We start from the raw sequence: 27,761 nt of genomic DNA on the forward strand, positions 1-27,761 counted from the left end.
GGGTAACAAATTATTTTAAGCTGAAACAACAATTTTTTTATTTTTTATTATTATTATTTTTTTTTTTTTTTTACAGTGATTACAGCAGTTAGCTACAGCCTCCAAATTCGGCATTCAATGAATGCAGATATTTGCCCCAAACATAATGAAATATTTGACTTTTGTGAAACTTTTCTTGTTTTATTCTGGTTGAGTCTGCGTGCTGCTTGATGACACACAATATTTCATAAATAGGCTTCTTATCACTGTAAAAAGTGATAAGTTGACTTAAAAAAAAAACAATAAAAAAGTATAAGTTAAGTGAATTGTCAATTGTCACTTAATTATTTTTTTTTATTTATTATTATTTACTTAATCATTTTAAGGCAACGGGTTTCCTCAATTTTTTTTTAAGTTAAGTCAGCATCACTTTTTTACAGTGAATACAATTCAGTGACACTTAATGAATATTGTTGGGACACTGGCCACAAAGCTGCTTACAACTGCAAGGCTTTGTCTAAAAATAATAAAGACAATAGAATATTCATTTAGAATTATGTTGGCTGCATGTCCAAGGAAATATGCAGTAATTTATGAATGTCATGAAACAAACATAATCCTTTCATTTAACATGCAATCCTTATTGTTCAGTAAAACAAAGTTAATATTATTTAGTGTATTTCCATGCCCCATTGTTTCATTCTGTTACATTGTATATGGATGAAAGAGCATTGATGAAATGTTTGATATACTGTATGAACCGCAATAGAACAGTTGTATGGACAGAGCTGAATATTCTCAAGATATCAAATCTTAAGGACTTCGGTGAATCAGAGCACGAAGACTAAAAGTTCTGCTGTCCAGCATGACGTCAGGCTTCATGAGGGTTAAATCCAGCGCACGCGTTTCCACTCTGACTGGTTAAGCGCCTCCTTTCCTCCAAAGGCATTTCCTGCCGTGCGCGCTCCAGAATACGCAGCTGTACGCCAGCGGTTATGGCATGCTATGGACCGCTGTTTTATCTTTCCATCATCTTCCATCTCTTGAGGATGCAGGTGTGCGCGGTTAACTTCCAACTTCCAACTGTATCGCGTTTGGAAAACGGCGTTTCGAGCGGCCTTTCCACATTTTGAGACGGCGTACGGCGCGAGCGTTACTTTGTTTCGGGACGAACGGGAGCGTCGCACAGTTCCATGCCATTTAGTAGATGATTGACGGTTCCTGAGGTGTGATCTGAACCCTATCAAACCCAAACAGAGCCGTTCTAGATCTGACATGAAGTCGTTCGGATACGTCTAGAGCTCCTCCTGCCACGTTTCGGTCTTCGAGGGCTGAAGTTGCGTCTGGAACAGAGGTAAGACAAATCAGCGATAGAAATATGATGATATAACTGTATTACAGCTGCTGTGTGCTTTGAATCGGGATGGAATGATGGGCTGCAAATAACAACAACAACGAGCAGCATTGATTATTTGCATTTGGATGTGAATGTGATTATTGAATTTCCTCCGGCATCCATCCATCCCAAACCAGCACGAATCCTTTAAAACGTGCTGCATTGTTCCGTTATATTTTCATATCTGCAGTAGATGTCACCCACTTTTATATGAAGTCGCCTACTGTCCGCCTCCTCCCTTATTTAGATATTATTGAATCATACATTCAAAGACTTGCAAATAATGCGTTGTATTACATTAAACACTGATGCGTTAATACTATTATTTTCTAGCAATATTTAATGTAATAACTTAAATATTAAAAACAAGTGTATTTTAATATCAAGGTAACAGTAATATTATTCCAATTGGCATAGTGTCCTTCTCCAGCTTAGTTCACTTTACAAGATATATAATTTCATGTAATGTGCAATAAATAATACATAGGCCTATATAATATAGTTTATGTATTTTTTAAATGAATTAAGCAATAAAGTATGAAAGGCCTTCACTGTTAATTTAGCCATGCTTTATTGACCAATCAGCATCCAAGGTTTTAATAATAATATATGCATAATAAATGTTATCATTTTATTATTTACAGTAGCCTATATTAAAGGAATAGTTTGCCAAAAAAATGAAAATTTGCTAAAAATGTGCTCACCCGATGAGTTCGTTTCTTCATCAGAACAGATTTGGAGAAATTTAGCATTACATCTCTTGCTCATCCTTTGCAGTGAATGGGTGCCGTCAGAATGGTGCTGTCCAAACAGCTGATAAAAACATCACAATAATGCACTAAGTCCAACATCCTGTGAAGCGAAAAGCTTTTTTTTTTTTTTACCGTAAACTGTTGTTGCTTCCAGCTATATGAATCCATATGAATCCAGCTATATGAATCAAAAATCTCCAAATCAGATTTAATAAAGAAACAAACTCATCTAAATCTTTGATGCCCTAAAGGGGTAAGCAAATTCTCATCAAATGTTATTTTATGGGTGAACTATTGCTTTAATGTTATCTCAGTTTCTATATCAGATGCTGAGAATAGCATAACTCTTTGTTTCTTATGTCATGACCCTGCTGACATTAGCCAAAGTCATTGCATTCCCACCAGCAGTAGTGTCGACCTAATGTGTATCTGCTTGTGTGTTTCTCTTTCATTAGAAAAAAGAGAAATATATTATGAGATATGCAACGATAGTTCAACCCTGCTCATTAAAACGGTCGACCGCTAGTTCACATTCAGTATCAGATAGCTCAGACAGAAGTCTCCAGTGACATGTTGGGAAGAGCAAAGCAAGAATCAAGCTGCCGTAACAGCCCAGTGTTTGTTCCTTAATTTATTCGTACCCTCCTGTTCCAACTGTGTCGGTGTTCTCGCTGATAGCTCTTTGTGAGAACTCCAGACAGCTGAATTCTTTTTTTAAGGGGTCGTTGGCTGGTCAGTCGGCACTTCCTGTCTGTGCAGCTGAGCTCTTTACCACGGTTTCTGATATCTAATGCTACAGAGCTGTTGTTGGGTTTTAAAGAAAGAAAAACTTAACGAAAGCCTAAATAAGCCATTTGTTAGTCGAGTCCCATGAAAAGAGTAAACACTGTGGCTTTGTGGTAGCTACTATCAAAACATGTCTTTGTTTTTTTGGTGTGCAACTTTGGCTCAGCCAATAGTGTCAGTTTGGGGCGGGGCTATTTGCTTTTTCGACCAATGGCAGTTGGATAGTGTGCTCCACTAGCACTTAAATTCTTGCTGGATTAACTAAAAAAATCAAAATAATAAATAAAATGTACAACCGTACATTGTTTTGTCATTGAATGCATAGTTTCCTTTGGAAATATATCATATCGTGAAGATCAAACTGCTTTGGAATGCTGTTTCAGACTGACTTCAAGGTAACAAGATTGTCGCTTTTGTTTTAGCATTAAGGCAACATTTTCAGCAGAGCTCTGTGTTAATTTGCTTGGAGCTGCTACATTCCAGTAATGCCAAACTCTTCATATTTAGCCTCTCATCCACAAGTACCACGGTCCAATAGGAACTGCTGATTACTCATACTTGGCTCATGCTTGAAAGCTTGAAATATGGCCAGGTTGTTTCTAGCAATACATTTACATGTGAGTGGGCTTGATTTATTTATTTTTATTTCATTTAAAAAAAAATGTTAACTCTTTTTATAAACCATTGCTGTTGCACTTAGGGATTCATTTATGTAGAAATTCTGGCTGATAACGATAAGAGATGGCCAATGTTATTAATTTGTACATTTAAAAACACTTTATAAAGCTATAAAAACTGTTTTTGCAGCCTGGTGTAGTGTAGTCTAGCCTACACTGTTTTTGAACATTTTAGACCTCGTAATTTCATCTTCCATTATTGACCAATGGCAAAAATTGAAAGAAAATGGCTAATAATGAGTGCATTTACATGCACAGGCTAAGTCTGGTTATGCTTAATAAGCCAACAGCTTGCAGGGTTGTGTAAAACTGAATGCCGTTTATTGCTCAGGTCATGAAAGGTCTGTTATAACATTTTGACATCAAGCACAAAAAACCTTTGCATTGTCAGGTTATTAATTTGCATGTAAACCCTTAACGGGATAATTCACAGCTGACAAGATGGGGTTTTAATGAAAGTTGGCTTTCTAGACTGGCGCTACATGACTAGAACTTTTTCTCCTAGGTTTAAGATTGTGTATTCAAACACATTCATTGACCGAGATCATCACAGATACATTGTATGTATGTGTATCTTGTATTATAGGCTGGGATGTTTTAGCCAATAGCAAATATCCTTTAGGTACTGTAGTGGACCATAATTTGCTACTTCTACTCAATGTCAGGTGGTGTGAGGTTTCAAATTCATTCTAGACAGCATTTTATAGGGCGAAAATATGGAGTGCAGGATGAGTCATCAATATTTTGATCGGTTTTCCAAAGACTGTACATTTTAAATGCCTATTTTAGCCCAAGTTTTAAGCAATACCTTAAAACTGATACTCAAATCTCCATTTCTGGTTTCTTCAAAGTTTTAAATGTTTGGATAATGCTAATTCTAAAGGCTAATAACATGTTTCAGCTTTGTTTGGTCTGGTGTTGATTTTGGAGCGTAGAATGTCCTTAAGTTCCCTCTTCCAGTGTTTGGCAACATCTAAGCGGCGTCTGAAGATCTGTGAAGATATTTGTTGTGGAACCGCCCGCCTTATTTCATTAAAAGCATCCTGGTTAATACCTTTACACCTAATCCAATATGTTTAGACCTATCTGTCTGCTTTGTCTGCAATACAAAGAGTATTGCCTGGGAATATGGAGGATGAGTTTAAATATATCAGTCACTTATACAAATAGTTCACACAGTATATCAGTTATTCAATATTTACAGGCCACGCAAAGTACACTATACTGATACTTAGGCTATATAGTCGTCTGCTGGTTAGCATCCAACCGTATGATCGCAAGATATAGTCTGTTCATATTTATGTTCGTATTGATTGTGCAGTAATATTGCATTACTCTAGACTGGATGAAGTTTGGGAGATCACCTTACTGTGCTACAGTACTGTGAGTGGGCAGATGTGAACACGACTTCTCTCCCACCCTGGAATTCAAACATAATAATTTTCTGCCTCTGTCATCCTTCATTCATCTCATCCTAAACCCGCAAAAATTACACAGTTTTGCAGCTTCCCTGCAGAAAAAAGTATCAACTCAATACCAGCATGATATGTTTAAAAAGAAAGTGCTGCAGCTGTTTTCTTCTGTCCTGGGGCATGTTTTATACATTTATGATTTTGCACATAAATGTAATGTAATAAACAGATCTATGTCGTGAGCTTTAAAAGTGTGCTAATCTTTGGCTTTAGGAGTTTAATATCAGTCATGCTGTATTTGTTTTTCATTGAGTAAAGTAGCTCATGGCATATTTGCGCAGCTAAGCGTATGTGCGCTCACACAACTAAACTTGCCTGTTTTTCTTCCTCTTCATTTCATGATTTGATTTTAGATGTACCGTTTTTTGTAGCCCCAGAAGTACAAGATTTAAATCTGCCATCTTTGCTCATGTGACTACAGAATTTTTTTTCAATGGAAAAAGATACTTTTTGAGCCTAAAACACTGTAGTTTTGGCATTTACCAGAATGTGCTAACAGCCAAACTCTGGGACATACCTTCTGAAAATTAACCATGGTTTTATTATTGCAAAAGTATAGTTACCATGGCTTTTTGGTGTATGGATTACCATTTGTATTCCACAGTTTTACTACAAAAACCACAGTTAAATGGAGTTAGTGTAGCAAACCAATAGTTAAATTGTGGTTGCATGGTTTAGTTTTGGTTTTATTTGTGGTAAAATGCTTAATTTTCATAAGAAATAAATGTGGTAAAATCCACAAGTTTGTGAATAAATGGTTTCTGTATATTTTCTAAACCACTTGACTTATCCATTTTACCTGATTTAGAAAGCCATGATTGACACAGTCTGTAATTTACAGTGGAAGCTTCTAGATTTCTCCTCCTTCCCACATCAAGTCTATATGGCATCAGATGCACCAGGCTGCTGTTCAAGTTCTCCTAGCCTTGATTGGAGCATAGAAGACATCCTGCCCTACTTTCTCCTCCTCTGAGGCTGCAGTGTGACTGTTAAAGGAGTGCATGCTATTCTGCACACACTCAGGGTGGGATTGTTACAGAATGACACGGCAAAGTGCAGAGAAAGACGGGTAAAAAATATATAGGACATTTGAGACATAGTAGAAAGAGAATGGGAAATGACAGGTAGAACTGGAAAAGGGAACCGAAAACAGAAAAAAGGATGGATTTAATTACTGCTGTAAACACTGCAGCTTTTGCTAACTGCTAGTCCATTACATTAATGTCCAAAACGTAGATGGGAAAAAATATATAGGACGTTTAAGACATAGTGAAAAGAGAACTGGAAGTGACAGGTAGAACTGGAAAAGGGAACCGAAAATAGAAAAAAGGATGGATTTAATCTCTTACTGCTGTAAACTGCAACTTGTGCTAACTGCTAGTCCATTAATGTCCAAAACATATTTTACTAAGATAAACAAATGTTTCATGCTAGTGTTTTATGCTAGCTAGCTGTTGTAGGTTCTGTAACCTATCTGCATGTACCTGGTCACAAAATTACACTTACTAAAAGCTAATTTAGCTAATGAGACTGTTAAACTAGACCCATGTGCTACGGCTAAATGTTTTGTAGCGTGTGTAGCATGTGTCACTTATGTCCACAACATATATGTAAACACAAATGTTTTATGCTAGTATGTTATGCTACCTTGCTGTTTTAAATTGTAAATTATAGTAAAATGTATGCTCACAGCATATTTATGCTACTGCTTTATGTTAGCTAGCTGTTTTAAAAATCTGTCTGCACTTATTTTTGCAATATTTCCATGACTAAAACCTATTAGTGAAATTTCTGAATTAAATCGCTCAGCATTTTATGCTGGCTAGCTTGGTGTGTAAAAATAGTTACAAATATTTAATATTGTGAAATAATTAGACCCAATGAGTGCTGTTAATCAGCTAGGGTTACAGATTAGCAGTTAACGTGTGCGCTCCATTGCATATTTTCCTCATGCTAGTGCTTTATGCTAGCTATAGCTGTTTTAAGTTCTGATTCTGTCAATACAAGCTAGTTATAATGATTTCCGTCGCTAGAACCTGTTCAATAAGTGAAATATTTTGCGCCAGTAAAACGTTTCATATGTTAACTGTATGTTTCATATATTAATGTTAATCTGTTTTAGACTTTGGGACAGATTTACCATCAGCTTGCACCAGTATAAACTCTCATTTGACATTAAAAACTACTGTCAGGATTTACTAAAGACACTCAGTAGGAAATTAGCAATGAAAAGGTGTGGACACAGTTATTTTTGCAACTCAACTTATTGAATATGCATTTGTAGGAGCTTCCCTTTCGATCGATACATTTATTGGAGGAGAGAATTTAAATGAATCATGCAATGCGATTTACTAAGATTTGCGCTCGTCAATTCACTGGTAATGTGCACCTTGTCGGTAAATCACCTGCAGAATTTTCCCCTCCCATCGGTGCTTTTAAGGAATTGCACCCTAACGCTAATTTGCCCTGTTTAGTCTGGCCCATAGATTCCGCCCCTACAATCTAGTTGTAAAGTTTTCCATGACTCTTATTTAGCAAGTTAAATTGAGCATAAGCGTGATCCAAAATTGGTCACCGATTCGAAGAAACTAAACAGATCACAGTGTTCCCTTCATGTTATGCCATCTGGAAATAGAGATCTTCGTGCTGTGGCAGGGAACGCTTCCTCAGAGATTGAGCCGCCCTGAGCTGTAATTGGCCCCACTAGATATTCTAAGGTACATAAACACTCAGATCAAGTCTGTACTTAACGCCTGACTCTGCTTCATGAAGGGTAAACAAGTCTGTTCTTTCCTTCTCATGTCGGAAGAAAGCTAAGGGAAGAAAGAAAATATAAACATACAAGAGGTGAATTATGAGGAGGAAGAAATCCAGCCAGTTGTGCCAAGTTCTGGCCAGCTAATATTCAAAGAGCCTGCACACAAGTTAGCAACAGCGCTAATGTTAAGAAATACAATTAAAAACTATCAGATAAGGAAATAGATTGTCTGAAAAAGTATATTCTGTCATTATTTACTCACTTTCATGTTGTTCCAAACCTGTATGAGTTTATTTCTTCTGTTGAACAAAAAAGATGATTTTTGAAAAATGCTGGTAATCAAACAGTTGGCGGTAGCCATTGACTTCCATAATATAGAAATAAATAAAACTCTTTGGTTACCAACATTCTTCAAAACACCGTCTTTTGAAACTCACACAGGTTTGGAACAACTTGAGGGTGAGCACATGACAGGATTTTTATTTTTGGGTGAACCATCTCTTTAAGGTTTGAAAAGGGGCTTATAATCAAAGCCTCCTCATTGACAGTAACGGTACTCCATACAGTGATTTCATGTGGCATTGCGCACATACAGCGGGCGAGGGACGGGTTTCACACACCCCTGTGCCAGAGGGTCTGCTGCCCTCCCTGCTTACGTATACCTTGGCAACTAACACAAAGTGCAAACAAACACGCCAGGGGCGCACCTCTGCAGCCCGGGTGTGTGGTGGGTAGGGGCTAAGGATAGTAACGTCCCGTGGGGAGTTGATGTACAGAGGGAGGTCAGCTGTGCTTTCCCACAAACCGTCATTTCAGCAGAGAATACTGAATGCTATAATGGGCAACCTGGTTTAAATTGCAGTCTACAAAGTCTCTGTTCCATCTGCTTTGAGTTGTTGGAGTAAAATCGATACTTTATTGTATTACATTTTATTATTTTAAATTTTTTTTAAGTGCAAAAACGAAAGATTTATGTTTATGTTGGGTCCTTGAGTTGTTTCATAATTCTTTAGAGATTAAAAAGTTCTTGATGTTACATTGTATATTCTTCAGATCAGTTTTTTTTAAAGCCACATTTTATTTTGCTTGGGAAAATTAAAGCGATTTTTTTTTGGACTATTAAGATTGACAATTAAGCATATTTGCCATGAATTTTCATTACTTTAATGAAAAATAAATGTAATCCTCATTTTTTAAATACAGCAGCGAAAATTATCCTCTCTGTTTGATGTTTTTAGTTAAAGTAAGCATAAATAATGGGATTCAAACTATAATTGCATTCAAAATATATTAATATAATATAATATGTATATAAAATATGATATAATATAATAATATAAATGTAATATTAAAAATAAGTTGTTAAATAAATGCATAAAGTCAGAATATGAAAAATCTCAAAATCATCCAATGGAAAAATATTTTGCATGAAAATTTTAATTTATATATATATGTATATATGTGTGTGTATGTATATGTGTATATATTAGTTAATAAATGTTTTAATATAATAAAAGTATAATTAGTAGTAGTAGTATTGCCAAACACTGTATATTTACCTATATATTTACCTATATATATATATATATATATATATATATATATATATATATATATATATATATATATATATATATATATATATACACATATACACACACACACACACACAGTGTATATGTAACCCTGGACCACAATACCAGTCGCTGGGATATATTTGTAGCAATAGCCAAAAATGCACTGTATGGGTCAAAATTATCAATTTTTCTTTTATGCCAAAAATCATTAGAATATTAAGTAAAGATCATGTTCCATGAAGATGTTTAGTGAATTTTCTACTTTAAATATATCAAAACAAAATTTTTGATCAGTAATATGCGTAGCTGAGAACTTCATTTAGACTATTTTATTCAATATTTAGATTTTTTGCACCCTCAGATTCCAGATTTGCAAATAGTTGCATCTCGGCCAAATATTGTCCTATCCCAACAAACCATACATCAATGGAAAGATTATTTATGCAGCAAAATTTACACTTATGACCAGTGTTGGGGGTAACGCATTACAAGTAACTCGAGTTACGTAATAATATTACTTTTTTCAAGTAACTAGTAAAGTAACGCATTACTTTTTAATTTACAAGAAAATATCTGAGTTACTTTTTCAAAAAAGTAACGCCAGTTACTTTTTAAAAGTCGTGACGTATTGTCAAGTATGGTGACCCATACTCGAAATTGGTGCTCTGCGTTTAACCCATCCAAGTGCACACACACAGCAGTGAGTAGTGAACAAATACACACACACACACACACACACACACACACACACACCCGGAGCAGTGGGCAGCCATGCTGCAGCGCCCGGGGAGCAATTGGGCACCTCAGTCGTGGTATTGAGGGTGGAGAGAGCGCTGTACATTCACTCCCCCCACCTACAATCCCTGCCGGCCGGGGACTCGAACCTTTCGATTACGAGTCCGACTCTCTAACCATTAGGCCACGACTTCCCCCCAATTTTTCCCCATTTATTGACTGACAGTGCGCTGTGTGAGCATGCGGTTACTATAGATCTAAGTGAATGTGCATGAATTCATCCCACTCGCAAAAAACAGATTTAGTATTCATCAAAACAAATTAAAACAGTGAAATGCAAACTCAGAATATGACGCAAACTGCAATAATTAAATATGTTAAACAACACAAATGTATCTAATCCCATTGTAGTAACGGAGTGTCTATTTACACTAAGCGCAAATAGCCCATCAGTGGCATAGATGGTAAGGTGCATGCTTTTTGACGCAAGTGACCCGAGTTCGAGCCCACCTTTTGCCAAACATTTTTTTCTCCCTTTTCAAATCTCATATCGCATCAGAAAGGCATTTATTTTCAATAAAAATGAAGGAAATAATCAAAAAGTTGAAAATAAAGTATCGGGTAGGGTTAGGGTAGGTGTAGGGAGGGCTTTATTGTCCCAATAAGGTGGCATCCATTTAATACATTTGAATTAAAATTATAATTTACACTCAGTACGTTATTATTGCGTACTGTTTTATAATGTACTACAATACTGAGGTGCAGATAATTGCCACTATTTGCAATAAGTAGTATAAATAGCACAAAATCTTGCTATTTTAACATAGTAAATAGAATCCATCGCTATTTACACTTAGTGCAAATAGCATCTGTCACTAAAAAAATATGCTATTTGCACTTGGTGTAAATAGCGTCTATCGCTATTTACACTTAGTGCAAATAGCCGCTGCCTTTTATTAACCAATGTCTTTGCTGCTGACCTTTGATGATCCAGTTCAACCATACTAATAAGCAAAAATTACTTTAGATAAACTAACAATTGTACTTCATTGTTTTTTTCATTGCCGAAGAATATATATACATAGACATATATATATATATATATATATATATATATATATATATACAAACATATACAGTGCTGCTTGAAAGTTTGTGAACCCTTTAATTAATTTTCTATATTTCTGCATAAATATGACCCAAAACATCATCAGATTTTCATATAAGTCCTGAAAGTAGACAAAGAGAACCGAATTAAAGAAGTGAGAGAAAAATATTTTCTTATTGAGAAAAAGGATCCAGTGTTACATGCGTTGTAAAAGTATGTGAATCTTTGCATTCAGTATCTGGTGTGACACCCTTTTACTGCAGTAACTGGAGGTAAAGTTTCTTCAGCACAATAACATGTAGGAGTTTTAGCCCATTCCTTAGTGCAGAACCACTTGAACTCTGGGATGTTGGTGGGTTTCCTCCTATGAACTGCTTGCTTAGGTTTAATAGGATTAAAGTCTGGACTTTGACTCAGCCGTTCCAAAACATTAACCTTGTTCCTCTTTAACCGTTCTTTGGTAGAATATGACTTGAGTGCTTGAGGTTGTTGGCTTTCCCACATTCTCTTGAGACTCTGTTTTTAAACAGATGTCCTGATGTTTTCCTTTAAGATTTGCTGGAATAATTCAGAATTCATTGTTCCATCAATGATGGCAGGTTGTCCTGGACTAGATGTAGCAAAACAGGCCCAAGCCATGATACTACCACCACGTTTCACAGATGGAATACGATTATTTAGCTGAAATGCAGTGTGTTATTTTCACATAATAGCTCATCCATTCACATAATAGCTCATAATAGCTTCTCATTTAAACCAATAAGTTTTATTTTGGTTTCATCCATCCATTAAACCTTTCTCCAATAGTCCTCTGGCTTGTCCACATGATCTTTAGCAAGCAATTTTTCTTTTGGAGAACAATGGCTTTCTTCTTGCAACTCTTCCATGCACACCATGGTTGCTTAGTGGTCTCCTGATGGTGGGCTCATGAACATTAACATTAGCCAATGTGAAGTTACACTGGGAACTTTTGCAACCTTGCAGACAATTACATGTTCTGCAATGGAGTAATTTTTGTTGGTCGACAACTTCTCGGGAAGGTCTTGAATTTCCTCCATTTGTATCCAATCTGTCTGACTGTGGATTTGTGGAGTCCAAACTCTTTAGAGATGGTTTTGTAACCTTTTCTTGCCTGATGAGCAACATCAACTCTTTTTCTGAGGTCCTCAGTAATCTCCTTTGTTTGTGACATGGTTCACTTCCACAAACATGATTCGACTTTGATAGATCCCTGTTCTTTGAATAAAACAAGTCACGTACTGACATTTGATAGTCATTGCACTGACTGAAAATACCTATTTATTTCACCTTTAAATGAACTGCTAATCCATGAGATTCACATACTTTTGCAACGCACAGATATGTAACAGTGTATCATTTTTCTCAATAAATAAATGACAAAGAAAATATTTTTCTCTCACTTGTTTGTTTGGGTTCTCGTTGTCTACTTTCAGGACTTATATGAGAATCTACCCTTTCAAGAACTTTCAAAAACTTTCAAGCAGCACTATATATATATATATATATATATATATATATATATGTACACATACAATTTGCATTACGCTAGATAAGATTGAATGTCGTAAAATTACTTTCATGATTACATTAAATAATTTAGCTAAAATGTTTTGAAAAGCCAAAAATCTTTTTAACCCCTTGAAATGCATTAATTTCACACACCGCAGTTCACGAGTTCGCCCTTGCGTATAATGAACAGAGTCAAGGTTTATGCGTATTTGGCGTGCTGTCCGGGGAGAGGGCTCCGAGCTCTGTAAATTACTCCCTAACCCGGGGCACTCCCCCTGTCCGGGGAGAGGGGTCCGAGCTCGGCATTTAGCCCGGACCCAGAGCGCTCCCCCCGAGCTCCTCCTCACGCTGGGGTAGGAGCGGGCTGATGGTGAGGAGTTGGGGTGGAGGTGGGATGCTAGAAACTGTAGAGAGAATGAAGGTAAGATGGCTTGGTCTATTTATAGAAGTTCTCTCTCGGCTGATAGGATAGACTGAGTGATTGCTGATGGTGAATTGGCCGTGTTAATTATCTGCGCGTGCTCCTCCCGAAATTTGTTAATAAAACATCACTAGATGATTTTCCAGAGATCTACAGAACAAAGTGGAATTTATCATTTTCATCTGTCTGCAAACCCTTTTATTCTCTAATTGGCATGATGATATTTAGTTGAGTTCAGGGTGAAATAACCAGTAGTAATAATAGGGATATTCATTAAAACCCCGCCTAGTTCAAGAAAAGAGAGGAGTATAAATCACTCTCTTCCCAAGAGAATAATATGTATTCTGTTCTTAAGTTAGTTGAACTCCTGGTTGATGCTTGCATTTCTGCAGCAGGGAGCTGTTTTTTTTAAAGGCGTGGAGATACATGAGGTCAGTTCTGCTTTTGAGTTGGCTGAATGAGATAATATCACCAGTTGCCATTTCAGCCTATCAGAGGAATAAGAGGGGGCTCGGCAGCTGCATTTCCCCTCAGTGTTTTTGCATGCGACTTGCAGGATTGAGAAACACTTCTGATTTTCTCTGCAGCTTATTTTATCAGAACTTGTTTCAAAATGAAGCTTATCTCACCCTTCGGTTTTCACTGCTATTGTTTGCTCGCAAGCTCATTTTGAAGAAATTCAGAAGGAGAAACAATGCCAGGAACAATGAATGAGCTGAATCAGTCCCAGCGTAGTTGTAACTTCAACGCATTTTGAATCCAGGTTCCACTCAAGTGATTCCTCCAGGATTTACTGTCAGCCCTGACTGTATGTTTTGGTTTGTTGGAGGTGCGTGTAAATGGGACATCTAATCATTGACAGAGCAGACATGATTTGTGTTATGTTTGCAGAGTTTTATAGAACTTAGTCAAGGTTTCAAGGATTTAACCTTGATAGACCTAGAATAACTGTGCGATAGGTTAATAGACGGGGCCATTGCCTTGGGGCCAGTCACCCTTCAAGTTGATGATCAGAAGTTATTTTTATTTTATTTGCAAGGGGATATCTCACGCAGCAAGGATATTTGTTTGTTTGTTGTTATTTACTCACTCTCATGTCGTTAAAAACCTGTTTGACTTTTTCCTGTGGAACACAAATGAAGATATTTTGAAAAATGTCCATGGAAATTGTCTGCGTTGTTTAAGACCCCATTAACTTTCACTGTAAAAGTGTTTGAAATATTCAAAATATCCTTATTCGTGTTCCTAAGATAAAAAACGGTTTGCAACGACATGAGCGTGAATAAATGATTTTCAGGAGTAACTATCCCTTTAAATAAAAGGAGGTCTTTAGGTCTCTTAATGTCCCAGATTTCCAAACTGATATTCTTAGATCACTTTTTTTTAAACAAATTAAGATTGTCTTTTGCATTGTAAGAATTATATATTTTTATAATAGGAAATGGGGGAAACATCCCCATGTTATCATCAGCATTGTTGTTATCAAGCAGTTTTGGCTTCTAACTAGCTTGAGTTTGCAAACCAAAAATGACTCATGACTGATGTAACTATTTGTTAGATCATTAAACCCCTGACGTCAACTATACATTTGACCTTATTTTGAGTTAAAGGAATAGTTCACTCAAAATTAAAATGCATTTACTCATCCACATACTGTTCCAAACCAATACGACTGACTTTGTTCTGAGGAACACAAAAATATATATTTAGTAGAATATTCAAGCTGCTCTTTTGAAAAAAAAAAAAAAAGTAAAGCATTTTTCAAAGTAGCAAATAAAACAAAGATTAGTGGAGTATGTTTTACAAGAAAATATTGTTTCAGTCTGCGTGATTATTCATTGAAAGCTAGTGATCTTGATTCAGAAAGTTTGGATAGAAATAGTGATATCTAATCAAAATAGAGTAAATACATTTCTTTAAAATGCCTTGACACTCCAAATAAAGATTGTATCAATTACATTGTTTTGCCAGTAGGTGTTGACAAGTGACTGTTAAAGGGGTCATATGATGTTGCTAAAAAGAACATTATTTTGTGTATTTGGTGTAATGCAATGTGTTTACACGGTTAGAGGTTCAAAAAACACATTATTTTCCCCATACAGTACATTATTGTTTCAACTCTATGCTCCGCCTTTCTGAAACACGCCGATTTTTACAAGGCTCATCGTTCTGAGAAGCGAGGTATGCTCTGATTGGCCAGCTATCCAGTTCATTGTGATTGGCCGAATACCTCAAGCGTGTGACAGAAATGTTACGACCCCTTACCGTATTGAGATGCCGTGTCCCGGCGTGTGACAGAAATGTTACGACCCCTTACCGTATTGAGATGCCGTGTCCCGGCGCGACGAGACTAAAACTATAAAACCCATTATAAACGAGGTATTTCTTGCATTCAGTGAGGACATAATTACTGATTATAATGACTTATTGTGTCTTTTTACGTGTTGCGCCGTGCCGCGTAAACATTACCATGTCTGCGTTTGTGATCGGAGAAACAACAAGCACTACTCTACACTGCTCAAAACTCGTGTTTGAATAGTCAGTAGCAAATTCTTTAAATATCGAAACGTACTTGTATCCATAAAATTTACGGTAAAAAACTGGCAGCTGTGGTTGCCGGAATTCTTCCGTAAAAAATACGGTAACAACGTTTTAGGTTTTACAGTTTGTCATTCACACAAGCACTAAACACCATCACGGTGAGACTCGTTAAACTGAAATATGCTATAAACATCACATGATCCCTTTAAAAAAAATGCAAAACCCAGGAAAGAAGCAAGTGAAGTCTTTATGAATCATTTCATATAGACTTCAATCATTTCAAGTCTTTGAGTGAATCATTGAATCATTCTTTCAAGAGATTTGTTCAATAATGCCGATTCATCCACTAATGAAGTGTTTATGAGTGAGTCATTAAATCATTCTTTTAAGAGATTTATTCAAAAATGCTGATTCATCCAGGTATGTTTGTCCTACTCTTTTATAAGGACTATGAATTGAATTCAAGTGATGTCTTTGAGTGAGTCATTGAATCATTCACTCAAAATTATTTTTTAATAGACTGCAGGAATTAACGTTTTGTCAGAACCTTGTGGGAGAAATGTGATCTCTGTTTTAAACCACAAAATCATGATTCTTAGTTTTTCCTGAATTGTGCAGCTGTATTGACAAGTTGCTGTTACGTTCTAAAAAGAACAAAAGAATCAATAGAAGTACTTTTGAAGTAGTCCATATAAATTGCATGCTGCATTAAAGGTACTTTTATTGTGCGTTTTCAGTCCTTTTTGAGCTTGACAGCCTATGTATTTTGTATAGAAAAAGCAGCATGGAAATGCAATATTTAGTTGTTTGTATTTTGTTTTGTTTATTTTAGAAGAATTTATACAGGTTTGGAAAGACATTTCATTTTTAGATGAAATGTTTCTTTAAAAATCATTATTCGTTGTGATCACTTTAGATAGAGTCCCAGTGGAGAATCAGATTCAAACAATGTCAAACCACACAATGGGGACCAGAGCAGGTGATTTGACCTCTCCGAGAGGAACAAGACGTTTATAGCTCATAATTCCACCTCCACTAATGTTTTAATTGAGTGTTCGCCCACATGCATTTACTCTTATCTACACTTGAAGCTGCATTAGAATTCTCCCAACCCAAATGGCCATGTGTTCGTTTTTGCAGCCCAGAGCTGGTCTCTATTGACCATCATTCAGTCAATAACCTCAGAGGACATCATGACAGAAATAGACACGCCACTCTGGGAAAAGGGCGCTGAAGGTCAATATCTTGATGTTTTTTCCATCACGTTGAAGGTAACCATCAGTGATCACGTCCATAAGCATTTGTCCTCTTTCAGGACAGATTAAAAACCATCACATTTGGGTAATCCATCCTCTGCTTTAACACTTGAGCTTGTATTTGCAGGATTATTCTATCAGCACTTGCACATGTGCAAAACTCATATTAATCTAATGCTGCAGAAAGACTGTCCTTTTTCTGCGCACATACTCCCTCTGACTCTATTAGAAGAGCAGGACATCTTATCTGTCTTTTGGCACTTTCATGTCTTAGTGAACCTATTAGTGTCAACAAAACGTTAAGAAACAGATGCTGTTGAGAAATTCTCTGGTAATAAGTCATATTGGAAAACCGTTTGAGAATATTCAAGCTCTCGTCAAGGGGATATTTCGCTTTTTCCAACACCGAAAGAATTTAATTTAATAATTTCTTAAACTAAAAACCTTTAAAATAAATATTTTTTAGAGTGAATGTTAACATGGCTATGAAAACTTAAACCTATGTTTTTTGCATTTTACCCTTGTGGTGCATGGTCTATGTTTAGTAATAATAGTAAAGTAATAATATAATCGTATAGTAATTAAGCAATAATTTAGCAAAGCATATTTGATGAAAGTCATAAGTGTAATAAAATCAGTTGTAGTTAGCAGTCATATCGTTTAATGATTTTATTTTATTTGCATGATTGCATCTTATCAGTAGAATGTATGGACTGCACTGATAAAATTCTCCGGATGTATCCTGATAACTAAAGGTTGATGAGGTTGAACGGGAAATGGAGTGAATGAACTAAAACACTCCAGATTTTTTTAGTTTGAAGGGTATTCGTCTCTACAATCCAGACATGTGTAATCAGATGTTGATTATGTGTAGCACTGCACTTGATTGCAATTAGTGCTGATGGGGAAGATAAGAAACCAGGCATAATTTCAGAAACCTCAAGAAACTGCAGAAATGAGGCTGCGGGAGAGGGAGGGAGATCTTTTACGGAAATCTTTTAATTCGCGTTCATCTGCTTTGACCTACATAAGAGCCATTAAAATCTGTGTTAAATGGAGTGTGTGATGTGATGTTGGGTTATGATGGAAAGACACAACCGCTGTAACCTGTTGGAAATAGCGCTGAGGTACAGACGCACCATTAGCTGGTCTCTAATGCATCACACGCCGATGAATAAATAAAACTCAGACTAAAAGCTCTACCTCAGCAGTGGCCTAGTTTCAAAACACAGCCTGCGTTCATAAAATATGAACTTCAATTTTGAGTTGTTTGGTTTATCTCAATATAGTAAAGGAATAGTTCACCCAAAATAACTTCCAAACCTGTTTCTCCAAGCTTTCTTTAATCTTGTGTGTCGCGCAAGCAGAAATGTTGAGGAACGTACACTAACGAAGTTGTAAACTTTCAAAAATTACAAATTTTCAATGTGTTACTTGCTGTTTCTTCGTATTTAATTATTAAACGCACTGGCAATTTAATCTAATTTCAATTGTTTTTCTTTCTTGCAGTTTAATTAAATAGGGACTAGCTAGATAACATTCTCACAACTTTTCACTGGCCTCTTTTATAAAGTTATATTAACGTTAAGACAAAACATTCTTAAAGTAAAATTTATGGAACGTTTGAACAAAATTCTTGGAAAATCCTTATGATGTTATTTGTACTTGTTGAATGTTCTAAAGAACCTTTTTGTAACCTTTAAATCATTTTATTATCACAACACGAAAACTGGACATTTTAACGCTCTTAGAATATTAAAAATAAACATTCAAATAATGTAATGTTTTGGCTAAAAATAAAGTTATTAGAACAATGTAAGAAACGTTTCCATAACCTTTAAATAACTTTAAAACCACAGCAAGAAAAAACTGGACATTTCAACATTATAGAAACGTTTCAAAACAATGTTCCGACAATAACCTAAATTTGTTACCTGTGCTTCAGAAACGACACAAAAGTCACTCTAAAGTACTTCACGTGACCATATTTCATATTTCAAATATTCTTAAGATGAAAGATATGTTTGTGTGAGAAAAGAAAAAGAAATTTGAAGGGATAGTTCACCCAAAAATGAAAATTGTCATCACATGTTTTGTGTTTTGAAGAACTTTCATAGTATTTATTTCCATACTATGGAAGTCAATGGCCACCATCAACTATTTGGTTACAAGCATTCTTCAGAATATATTTTGTGTTCAACTGAAGAAAGGAACTCATACAAGTTTGTTTGGAACTAACTTTACTCACCCCCAAGTTGGTGAACGATCCCTTGAAGTCATTATAGAAAATCTTGAGCAGTAATTAGACATATAGTTCTGAAGTCCAGTTGATTCAAATAAAAAAAATTATGATACGGTTTAGAACTGAAGGGTATAAAAGACAGACTTTGAGGAACAGACCTTTCTAAGTTAGCTATTCTTTTAATGATTTTCAAATCTGACTTTGTTTCCAGACTTCTTAAGGATATTTTTTTTGCAGACCCTTTGGCAGTTTAGTCACAGCATTCAAGGGTTGCCCTGGCCTTTAAAAACAACATTTGCTCAGTCCCTTTAGTGGTTGTGTCCCTGAATAGCACCCAATCAAGCCTCTCAAGGAACTGTAATTGCTGCTTCTCAGACAAGAAAGTAGGACTGAGCACTGTCAGCCCCCAGGATGAAGGTACAAGCTTGCCCTCAATGACCTTGTTATTGGTCATGGTCGCCCACGAGGCAGAACACATCATTAGTGGAGCTGAGAGAGCAGAGGCCATGCTGTCAGTCTATTTAAAGAGACCGCTCAGTGGGAAGCCAGTGTTTTTAGACTTTCCCCATGTGAGGGCCTGAAAATACCACCCTGATCTCCTTTTAGCACACTTGAGAACCTTTAGATTCAAACTTTAGTCAGACTTAACCACTTATATGAAGGTGTGGCCTTTATTTTTGCCTTGAACTGGAGCAGTGTCAGGTCTGAAGCCAGTTTAACCAGTTTAAAATCATGATGCGTTGGGATTTTGAGTTTTAGTTGTTTTTGTCGTAAGAAACCCAACACCTTTGACCCGGTTGTTTGGAACAGTTTGCAATCCAACAAAAAGGCAGAGTTATTTTTGGCCAGGTCAGCATGAAACTAGGGTGACAACTTGCAGTTATTTTGATTTGATTGATTAATAGGTCAATTATTTTTCCATTAATCAGATTATAAAGCCTTTTTTCTATATTTTATGCTTTATATTATGCACTTATAATGCTGATGGGCTTATCATTATCGATTTTGTTGCAGCTCTTCATGAAACACAATTTGCTTTTACTTCTATAATGTGACACTTTTTGTGTAACTACGATATCCAGTGGCATAAAAGTCTTTTTTTTTTTTCATTGTGAATGATAAATTATGAAAACTAAGTGTTACATGGGTCCAATATATTGTTGATGCAAATTTTTGTCCTATCCATTATTTTATATAAAATTGCATTTTAAAAATTCGGTAAACGTACCTATTAAGCACACTTCTATTTTTGAGAACAGATTATAAAAAGAACAAATAAATTATCCTACTTGATGTCTTAACCAGTTGATGTGTTTGTTATTATATACATCCTATAATGTCAAGTCAATCGGATCATTGCACACTGAGATATGGCTCTCCATGTGTTGACACTGTCTGGCGGCCATTTTGAAAGCTGTCTAAAAACTTTCACCAAAGGAGGAGCCCCTTAAATGTGTGTTTTTTAGATGTTTAAGCCTTTATTTGGGGTAAGTTTCACTACTTATTGTAAAATTAAGAGATTAATGTTCAAACTTTTGCATATTATAACCTGGAACATGGTTGTGGGAAATAATTACAGTTAGATCCAAAAGATAGTTTTAGCAACATAGCACAGATGCTACAGAACACAGTTAGCTGACTAGCTGTATAAAATTGTGTGCTACGCTAACATATTACTTCAGAGGCATTACTGGCTTGTACTTTTACATCCATAATATTATAAATTGACAGTTTATTGCTGGTCTGTTGTTTTACAGTGCTGTAATTTTGAAATATTTCATATTACTTTAAGGTGAGTTTAAAGGGTGCACCGCTTCAGTGTGACATCAATAAGATAAAGTATAATTTCATAGATATTGTTAATAATAGTTGTTCATATTAAAACATGTATGAACTTAATACATGACCTACACCATTTATTTATGTATGTATTTAATAAATATGACATGGAAATTTATACAATTTTTGCTGCTCCAATTAAGCTCAGTGTGCTCTATTTAAGATCTTCCACATTGAACTCTATGCAAATACTTAATAAACAGACTTCACATATTAACTGATGGTTGTCACTTTAAGTTGAGTTAATCGATTTTCTGTGGATTCTGTCAACACAAATCTGCAGACTGGCCCTGATCTTTGGCATCTAGCATCAACTTCTCCAGGCTGTAAATCTGTGAAAAATCAGGGTAAAAATCATGTAGTGTATTCCAGCCTTAAGAGACTATATACACTCACCTAAAGGATTATTAGGAACACCTGTTCAATTTCTCATTAATGCAATTATCTAATCAACCAATCACATGGCAGTTGCTTCAATGCATTTAGGGGTGTGGTCCTGGTCAAGACAATCTCCTGAACTCCAAACTGAATGTCAGAATGGGAAAGAAAGGTGATTTAAGCAATTTTGAGCGTGGCATGGTTGTTGGTGCCAGATGGGCCGGTCTGAGTATTTCACAATCTGCTCAGTTACTGGGATTTTCACGCACAACCATTTCTAGGGTTTACAAAGAATGGTGTGAAAAGGGAAAAACATCCAGTATGCGGCAGTCCTGTGGGCGAAAATGCCTTGTTGATGCTAGAGGTCAGAGGAGAATGGGCCGACTGATTCAAGCTGATCGAAGAGCAACTTTGACTGAAATAACCACTCGTTACAACCGAGGTATGCAGAAAAGCATTTGTGAAGCCACAACACGCACAACCTTGAGGCGGATGGGCTACAACAGCAGAAGACCCCACCGGGTACCACTCATCTCCACTACAAATAGGAAAAAGAGGCTACAATTTGCACGAGCTCACCAAAATTGGACGGTTGAAGACTGGAAAAATGTTGCCTGGTCTGATGAGTCTCAATTTCTGTTGAGACATTCAGATGGTAGAGTCAGAATTTGGCGTAAACAGAATGAGAACATGGATACCTTGTTACCACTGTGGCTGGTGGTGGTGGTGTAATGGTGTGGGGGATGTTTTCTTGGCACACTTTAGGCCCCTTAGTGCCAATTGGGCATTGTTTAAATGCCACGGCCTACCTGAGTATTGTTTCTGACCATGTCCATCCCTTTATGACCACCATGTACCCATCCTCTGATGGCTACTTCCAGCAGGATAATGCACCATGTCACAAAGCTCGAATCATTTCAAATTGGTTTCTTGAACATGACAATGAGTTCACTGTACTAAAATGGCCCCCACGGTCACCAGATCTCAACCCAATAGAGCATCTTTGGGATGTGGTGGAACGGGAGCTTCGTGCCCTGGATGTGCATCCCACAAATCTCCATCAACTGCAAGATGCTATCCCATCAATATGGGCCAACATTTCTAAAGAATGCTTTCAGCACCTTGTTGAATCAATGCCACATAGAATTAAGGCAGTTCTGAAGGCGAAAGGGGGTCAAACACAGTATTAGTATGGTGTTCCTAATAATCCTTTAGGTGAGTGTATAAGCTGACATCCATTTAAAAATACATTTCATAATGAGGCTAGTTTCTGTGTTCATCCCCATTTTTAAATGTGTTACTTAGTTGAACGTGGACTAGTCTAGATTCTGTAATGTGCTTAAATGACACTTCACTATAAATATATAACTGATCAAATTGAATGCCTCGTTGCTTGATTTTAGTGCTCTGTTTTTTTTTTTTTTTTTGTGATTGACTTTGTACCTTCAAAAAATATATTTGTATAATTATTCTTTAAAAAATGTCCTTAAAATAAGCAAGAATTTTTAATAAAACATGATGTGAGCTTAATGGGAACAGGGGTGTGCTTAAAGGGTACAAAAATGTACCCATTAAGCACAGCCAGACTTTTTGAATTTAATGATGTATAATTGAAATGCTTTTGTCATTTAAAATAAAATGTAATATTTTTGTGTGAAAGATTAATATTTTATTTTAACATAACTTTTTGTACTGAAACCAATATCTTGTGCACTAAAAATGTCTTAATGTAGATTTTGGTGAGCTTAATAGGTACGTTTACCCTACATATAGTGACTTGAATATACCTATTCTATAACCAGCATTATTATTTCTGTATTGAAATTAATTTAGCTGTTTTTGGTATGCATGCAATGTCAGGGTGGTACAACTGTCCTTGAAAAGCCTTATTAAAAGAATTAAATTCTTAAAAAATATAATAAAATTATTTGGCATAATCTATTATCATTTCTTAGAAAAAGTCATTTCCACTGCTTATGAATGCTTAAAAAATTTGTCTGCAAAATGAATGTCATGTAGTGCGACTAATAGGCAGAACGCCTACAGATCCCCGTGACTGTTGGTCAAGCTCAATTAGTCTCCTAACTTCTATATATTGTTTTTAAATTCATCTTTTAAGGGCAGATCAGTGTAAAATGTCATGTGGTGCAACTCTATAAAAGCTTAATGATAATTATTAATAATTCATCATAACAGTGGGATAGAAAAAGTAAGGGATTAGTGGTGTCACATGAAAAGAAAGTTGCTTCAGAGGCAGAACAAGCTACATTTTGATAAAATACTTTTTTTTTTTTTTTTTTTTTTGGACATTTGAAATAATGTGCTACTAATTAATCCTGTGCAATAAGATCAGTAATGTGCATTGACAGCAGTTTTGATTTCACGTTAACTTAATTGTCAGAGAAGTAGCATTGACAATCCATTATATAACCAACACTAAATCCATTTGTACACCTCAGTCTCCATCCTTTATTTATGTTTCTTCCAGTTCCATGTGTTTCTTTCTGCTTGAGTGGCACCTTCGGTTGCACCTCATGCAGCGCTGTATAATGGAAATGAGGTCACCACGCAATGTATGTCAGAGACCTTGTCTCGTGAGATACTCCATGCTCTGTCTGCTGTTGTGCTGCCAACATTAGTAAATAGGTCATTTGGCCAGGCCTTAAATCCAGTGCTAGGAGTTGGATTAAAAGCCCAGTAAGGATGGAGTTTAGCCGGACGATGCAGGCATGAAGTCCATTCGGACACCTGCGGTCCATTGATCCACAGACAGACGTTCGCTCAGCTGTCAAAAAGGAACATATCACAAAGTTAATAGATATTGAATGGGTGAAAACATGGGGTTAAAATGGGTTTGCTTAAGGCTAATGCTAAGCCAGATAACTGTGAGGAAAGTTAGCTACTGTTGTTTGCTAGTAGCTACAGATGCAGCATCCATTGTGTCTGCTATGTTTTCTCACTGACATGGGCCTAGTCCAGTTAGGGAACTCTGAACTCAAAGGAAATCCATAATTTAATTTAAGATTTTATGGTGGCATTCAAGTGTGTTCAATTGTAAATAAGAATCTTTCCAACATTCCTAAAAATATAGATTTTTGTTCATTTCTTAAAGTTCGTGCAAGTAGGCCAATTCCATACAAGAGTGTAAGAGCATTAAGACATTTGCAAATAAAGAAAATAAGAAAATGCAAATAAAGTTGTGAAGTTCTGTTAATTTCTACAAATAAGATCCATTTTAATTGTGTGTTTCAGTTAATCAGTTCAAAATGCTGATTCAGTGATTTGTTTGCATCATAATAACCCAGAAATGTTATTCTGTTTTAATAAAATATATTATAGATACACATGGTTGTATTATACACATTTGTTATAATGCATTCTTTAAAAATGAAAATAAATAACGCAACAGTCTTCAAAATGAATGATCATTCTTCATTTGTAAGAATGATTAGAATGATGGTTCCTCTGAGGAAAAAAACAAACATCACAAATGCATAAATACTGAAAATTAGGATGAAAAATATTAATTTAAATTTTGATATTTTAGCTACAATTCCAGCCTTGGATTTTAGGAATGAACCTCCTTGGTTGAAAATATTTCACTAACCCACTGACCGCAAAAAAGAAGGTGCATTAGTTCAAAAGTTTTGGCACCCCCCCGTATCTAACTTTACTGGTACTTTTACACTGAGATCCATTCAGTTGTCATAGCTGTGTAAGCTACGTCAACCTCTCTCGGGATTTAGTCTCCTTGCTGGCTTTGTTAAGAACTGATTAAAGATGTCAGCTGCCAGGATGAAGGGTTGTTTTCTTCTGAAGTCTCAGTAGGGAGTGTTTTGAAGCTGCTGTGGAGTGCCAGACCTTAAATCAGAGTTGCCGGGTCATAGGAGGACACTGGTTAGACTGTGCTGACAGTAGCTTGTCATCGCTCTTGTGGTTCTGTTCAGTTCTTCTACCATTCATTTACTCAGCTCTGTTTAAAAATTACAGGAGTAGATGATAGAGCAGGCATGCAGGGTCAAAACCCTCATCAACATCACGATGGCTGCCAGTTATGAATGGAAACATATAAACAATGGCTGTATGCTATTTGCATGAATCAGGAGCACACAGAACAAGCCTTTTTCTTTACAGTTTTGGTCTGTAAACACGGGGCCTCCAAGAATGTCACCAGAAATGAATGGCTTGTCTGTAAAACGTCAGGCTGTTTTTGTGTGAATAATGGCAGTGTATTATTTTCCTGGCACTTTTATTGCAAGCCACCACTGGATCTCTCATACGTCAGATCCTAATAATCTGCTTGTTCGTCTCAATCTAAAATTGAGTGTGGCATTTTGTCAAATTTAGAATTGCAATCATTATTAGCCCTACCCATTTCAGTGTAGGAAGTGTCACATAAGTAAATGAGCTTTTGAAACGCTTTAATAAGACCATGAAATTCCACATGCTCCATCAACTTGGGCTTTATGCCGCACACATTTAATTTCATACGGTTTTGATTGATGTAGAATTAATAACTCTACAAATGTCGTCTGGTGTAACCATGAAGCAGAATATTTAAACTTGGAATACATTTGAGTGTACACAACTAACTTAAAAAAATATTATCTTGAAACACATATTTAAAAACATTTAGGAAAATAATGATAAATATTATTGTTCATAAATATTATTGTTTTGGGGAGTTGCACCACATTACATTTTATAATCTGAACTGTTCTAAAATGTCAAACAATGTGATATTTAGAGAGACTGATCTTGACACGACACAGCGTTTTTAATATATGAATTTTTAATTTATATAAAGTGCATGCTGGGTGGACCACATGACTTTGTTGCACCAAAAGGTTTTTTTTTTCCCCTCACAAATATTAAAGGGATAGTTCACCCAAAAATGCTAATTCTGCCATTTTCTCACCCTCAAGTAGTTCCAAACCTGTATGAATTTCTATGTTCTGCCGAACACAAAGGAAGGTATTTTGAATTTATTATTTTTTATTTTATTTATTTTTTTTAATCCTAAAATGTTACTAAGATATTTTTTAAAGATAAATCCTAAAAGGTCAAATGATCTGATTTTTAAGATATATACTTTTTTGTTTCATCCATCCATCCCCTAAATGTTTCTGTTGTTGGGTGGACAAGCTGACTTTGATCTCACCTTTAACAAGCAATTTTATTGGAAAAAGTGATTTTCTAAAATAATAATAAAAGATTACACCAAACTACTTTAAGATTTCTTAAATTTAATTTTCATAAGGATTTTTTTTCTCACTATGAGGACAGTTGTGTCACCTTTACATTTGGACTTTACTTAACAATTTTGATATTTGGGGGGCATAAAGTAAGTCAAATTAATTATTTAACATTGAAGAACAATCTCCCACTTCGTCTTGAAAGAGATCTCTGTTGTAATGTTCTTAGTTTTTCTTTCTTCATTCTTCTTGCAGGTGTTATTTTTGTTTAGCCTATTCAGGATGTGTTTTCGTCTCTCTGCCACTCGTAGTCTTGTAAACAGAGCAAACTGAACAGCAGCCAAATGTACTGGCCAATTGAATCCACCTGCCCTGCCCTCCAGCTGTGGCTCTGAGCTGTGATTGGTTGAGCTGACTGCCTGGCCACATGCAGGGTGGGGTTCATTACCCTGCAGAGCTCTAGTAAGAGAGAGAGAGAGAGAGAGAGAGGTAGAGCGGGGCTTGTAACTGTGCACCTTATAGACGGTGGCTCCCACACCCCCCTCAGACCCACACTGCAGCAGAAAGCTATTTTTAGCTCCTTTTCATGAGAAGGAATGATGCTGGGAACTTGATTTTGATGCGCTGCAATTAAAGGCCCTTGTTGCTTAGATTTGCTCCTTTGATAAGTGTAGTCTTATGTAACAGAAAACCTTACATTTCGCAAACCCTACATTTCAAACCGGAATATCTTAAAAAAAATGCATCTGAATAATTTAGTGAATATTTAAAGGTAAATTATGTACTTTTTAGGGTTTAAATATTTAAATATATATGGATATATGGATGGATATTGGGTTAGGTTGTGGATGGATGGATGGATGGATTGTGGGTTAGATTTTTGGATGGATGGATGAATGGATGATGGATGGATGGATGGATGGATGGATGGATAGATAGATAGCGGGTTAGATCATTGGATGGACTGATGGATGGATGGATTGCGAGTTAGATTGATGGATGGATGGATGGATGGATGGAGAGCGGGTTAGATCGTTGGATGGATGGATGTATAATAGATTGATAGAAGGATGGATGGATGGACAGATGGACAGTTGCATAGATAGATGGAAGGATGGA

At 36.1% G+C, this 27,761-nt stretch overlaps 1 protein-coding gene across 1 annotated transcript in view; it reads left to right on the top strand.

Moving 5' to 3' along the window:
- The first annotated feature begins 930 nt into the window (after nucleotides 1-930).
- Nucleotides 931-27,761, top strand: part of LOC306868396 (oxysterol-binding protein-related protein 5-like) — a 48,410-nt gene continuing 21,579 nt past the window's right edge. Inside the window, exon 1 of the mRNA XM_079414521.1 lies at nucleotides 931-1,333. The gene's annotated coding sequence lies outside the window, so the exon portion shown is untranslated. The remainder of the gene's footprint in view (nucleotides 1,334-27,761) is intronic.

This window comes from Barbus barbus (genome assembly GCF_936440315.1).
Source record: "Barbus barbus genome assembly, chromosome: 50".
NCBI classification, from domain to species: domain Eukaryota; kingdom Metazoa; phylum Chordata; class Actinopteri; order Cypriniformes; family Cyprinidae; genus Barbus; species Barbus barbus.